Below are 4,255 nucleotides of genomic sequence, written 5' to 3'. Positions count from 1 at the left end.
TTTGAATGCCACTTCTACACACTTCACTACACAAAAGGTGTGCTGGAGTATGTTTATGTGAGGGTGAGACTTGTGGAATAGTTTTGCCTCAGCTGAGTACTAATTTCTCTCATTTTTCTGTTCAGGTCTGTGAAGCCATTTTCTCTCTACCACCATCTGAAGCTTCCTCTTCACACCTTGCTACAAAAAAGTGTATATGTTTCAAATATTGGCCTCACATAGCCTGCCTCAACACACCGATACACAGTCAGATACACATATCTCACAGCAATGTACAATCTATATTGGCACAAATAATGCAATGGTTGAATAGTGATATTGTTTATAAAATCATGTTATTTATTTTATATGTATTATTTTAATGTTGGATTGCCCCATTTTGTTTCAGATATGTGATTCTGCACTCATCCTGTTACGATTACAGACAGCCGGGGGACACAGATGGTGACAGGAATGAACTTTATTTAGTGACAGCCAGGAGTGGAGAGGGTTAGAATAGGGGAAGTGGGTGTAGCAAAGTCACTGGAGGTAAGCCGAGACTGGGGGACCACTGGAGAAGCCACAGGAGACTGAAGGAACCAAGGAGGACTGGTGAAGCCACGGAGGACTGGAGGAGCCACGGAGGACTGGAGGAGCCACAGAGGACTGGAGAAACTTCAGGAGACACCGGAAACCGGAGACATGCTGGAAACGGGGAAAAAAACACTGGAAACTATCACAAGGAGATCTTTTGTTATATGGTACATAGAGTCCTGGACACGAACGAGGTCGGACACTGAATGAGGTGAGTGGAGTATTTTTATACTGGCTGTGATTGGGATTGATGGGGAGCAGGAGTGTGATTGGGAGCAGGTGTGGGTGATTGCAGGCTGAGAGGCCTGGTATAACTGTGACAGTACCCCCCCCCCTCCACGGCCGAAAAAACCCCTCCCCCGACGCAGTGGCCTGTCCACCATAGGGAGCAAGCCAATCCGGGGAGCTGGTCGGAGTCTGAGCAGACGAGGCGCCTGGGAACAGGGACGGCCGGTTTCTCAAATTTTGGTCAAAGAGACGTCAGAGCACTCAGAAATGGCAGGGGGAAAACAGCCTTTTCTTGTTAACAATAACAACTGTATCAATATAAGAGTGGTAAGTTACCTAAGCAAATATTGTTGCATACACTTTTTGTTTCCCCCCTAGAGGTAAATGCAGGGTTTCTTCTTGTCATCTTCAGTTTGTTTTTTTCCTGAATAGCTACTGTGAAGGTAATGTCACAGGTCAGAAATTTATAAGGCACAAATTCGCCCTTCAAATAAACGCAGCATTGGCTGAGCCACCAGCAAAACAGTGGATACAAGGCAATTTATTATCCTAAAGGAAATTTCAGTTTTTGCTTCATTGGACTGTGTTGAAGGCTAGCAAAAAGCTGCAGCTAGGTAGAAAGATTCACATCACTAAAGCTAGCAGTGAGGTTGTTCTATGTATCTTTAGAAATGAGAATCAATAGTTTGAAGATATACTATGTATAGGAGGATATATTGAAAACATTCCTCCTACTGATGCTGCAGGTTAGTGTTTAATAGTTCAAAATATAAATTTATCATTTTTTAGCTATCATACTGTCTACCAGTGACGACAGAACAAGTTTTTGGTTTATAGAGGGATTTTGTGGGATATAAAATAAAACATTCAAACTAATATAACCACTACACAATGGCAGATGAATGCAAATTAATATCTGATACTTGATACACGTATTTATTATACTCTGTGTGTGTGTGTGTGTGTGTGTGTGTGTGTGTGTGTGCGCGCCCGTTTGAATCTACAAGGATCACACCAACAGAAATGTAAAAGATCACTTTCTCTGAAGGCAATTAGGACAGAGAGTGAATTAGCCAAGCGAGAGTTTGGAGGCCCAACATGCTGAACAGAATACACGGTATGTATCACTGTGTAATCTGATGTATTCACGGTTGATTTATTTATCAGAGTGTATTGATATGACTGTTCCTGATTTTTATCAGGTCTAATGTGCATTTAATAACTGCTGATGTGCATCTGGAGCTGTCCTTTGCATCATTTGAAGATGCTGATCCCGCACGTGGCATTGTATCACACCGTAGGGGAGCATCGCTGGTGAATTAAGGAGATTCAGGGGACACCTTTGCCACAGGGATAGTGGACAAAACCTACACAGACTGTAAATTCCATTAGCAGGGAAGCAACCCTGTGTGTGTGTGTGTGTGTGTGTGTTGATATGATGTACTTCCTGATTTTTTAATCAGGTCTGCGAAAAATGAGATAATGACTGCAGACCAACAGCTGGCTCCTACTTCTGTATCTGCGGTAGAGGGCACCGAGCTGGAACGCGCTGTGAAGTCAATCAGCTGTGGGACGGCGCAGGTGAATGAAGAGCAATTAACATTAGTTGACGTCCGACATGATGATGAACAGGAAAAGCGGTTTGTAACTCTTAATGTCTGTGCACTTACTCTGTTAACGGGTGTTTTATTCATGAATATGTGTGTGTGTGTGTGTGTGTGTGTGTGTGTGTGTGTGTGTGTTGATGTGGAGTACTTTTTAATTTTAATTTTATCAGGTCTGTGACTGATGATTAAAGAACAAACAGGTGATATCCAACAAGCAGCATTTTTCCAAAGTATTTGTGTGAACGACAGGGCCAGCACTCCTGTAGCATACAGTGATTTACAGCTTGGCGATACACTCAGATTACTGGATGAATCAGCTTACTCTCATACATCTGTGTATTCTATCCATACTGTACCCACTTGTATGAAACTAGTGGATACTCCAACAGGCCAAATATTGGTGCCGCATGTTTTCTTAGAGCCGTCAGAACTACCTAATTTGACTAAATTTTATGGGTGCTGTTTAAATATTAGTAATTTAGTAAGCGCTGGGGGAGGCATTGTTAAAAGTAATAAGGACGGGAGACTAGATAATTTGTGCAACATGGTGAACAGACGATTTGATGAATTGGAAAGTACTATGAGTAGAAAGTAGAAAAACTGATGAATTGCAGCCAGTAACAACGTCTTAGTAAACACTGTTCTAGCCCAAAGTACAAAAACTGTTGCTTTGTATAGACATGTTCATGCTAGTGACATTCAAAAACTGAAAACAAAACCCAGCAGATCTGGATAAAAATCAAGGTGATCTGATTAACGTTCTTGCTGAAACTCGAAGAGCAGTGTTAGAGTTTAAATAGTTGACCTGTAATAACACACGCTTTGATCTGCATACAGGTGTCATATTTGGTGTGTCATAGTGGTCAACTAACAACTGGTAACATGGGTCCTTCTAGAAAGGTGTTTAAACATAGTGATGCATGCAATGATGATGAAAAAAAGACGTGCAATGCTCCATTCTCTGAAAAGAAACATAGAGCTGTTACCTAAGCGTTGTGTCCCTGGTGCTGATGCTGGTGCTGCTGTTGTAGCTGGTGGTGAGTCTCTAGGGGCCAAGAATGCTGTGTCATTCAACATACAAAATAGTGCAGAGGTAGAAAGGGCTGTAATAGCTAATTGTGTGTCCCCTGGTGCTACTGTTGTAGCTGGTGGTGAGTCTCTAGGGGCCGCTAATGCTGTGTCATTCAATACACAAAATAGTGCAGAGGTAGAAAGGGCTGTAATAGCTAATTGTGTGTCCCCTGGTGCTGCTGTTGTAGCTGGTGGTGAGTCTCTAGGGGTCGCTTATGCTGTGTCATTCAGCACACAGAATAGTGCAAAGGTAGAAATGCCTGTAATAGCTAATTGTATTGCACCTGCTGATACAGTTGTTACAGGGGAGGGCGTAGGTGATGGTAGTACTGTGCCATCCAGCACACAGAGTAGTGCACAGGTAGAAAGGGATGTAATAGCTAATTGTGTTGTCCCTGCTGATACAGTTGTTGCAGGGTAGGGTGACGACAACAATCTAGGATTTGGACAGCATGGTATAGGGCAATCTGCAGGGGCTGCTAGTTCAATGGCTATGGTTAGTGGTGATATACATATCAGAGACATACTGATTTTTAATGCCTCTGAACTGTGTCAGTGTGTTGATTTAAGAGACATTAATTGCTATGATCCTCAGGCAGTATTCACCGTCAGCATCACCGTTTGTGAAATGTACTGTGCTCCCCTCAAAAGAGTTGTTCCACCATGTCCTGCCCTATAGGTGTCATGATAAACTCATGTTCCCTCTGTGTAGCAAGTGTGCCGAAGATTTGAATCAGATGAGTGAATGTACACATAGAGACAGGGACAGGCAGTTG

General features: G+C 42.7%; 1 long non-coding RNA gene across 1 annotated transcript; it reads left to right on the top strand.

Annotated features, from left to right (window-relative positions):
- The first annotated feature begins 923 nt into the window (after positions 1–923).
- LOC122864181 lies at positions 924–3,234 on the top strand. Its single transcript, XR_006375158.1, has 3 exons — positions 924–1,128; positions 1,809–1,918; positions 2,004–3,234. It is a non-coding gene; the product is annotated as an uncharacterized LOC122864181 (long non-coding RNA).
- Positions 3,235–4,255: the final 1,021 nt, after the last annotated feature.

The sequence above is a fragment of the Siniperca chuatsi genome, linkage group LG2 (assembly GCF_020085105.1).
Source record: "Siniperca chuatsi isolate FFG_IHB_CAS linkage group LG2, ASM2008510v1, whole genome shotgun sequence".
NCBI lineage: Eukaryota > Metazoa > Chordata > Actinopteri > Centrarchiformes > Sinipercidae > Siniperca > Siniperca chuatsi.
Note: the sequence above shows the minus strand (reverse complement) of the source record. Positions and strands in the feature narration are given on the sequence as shown.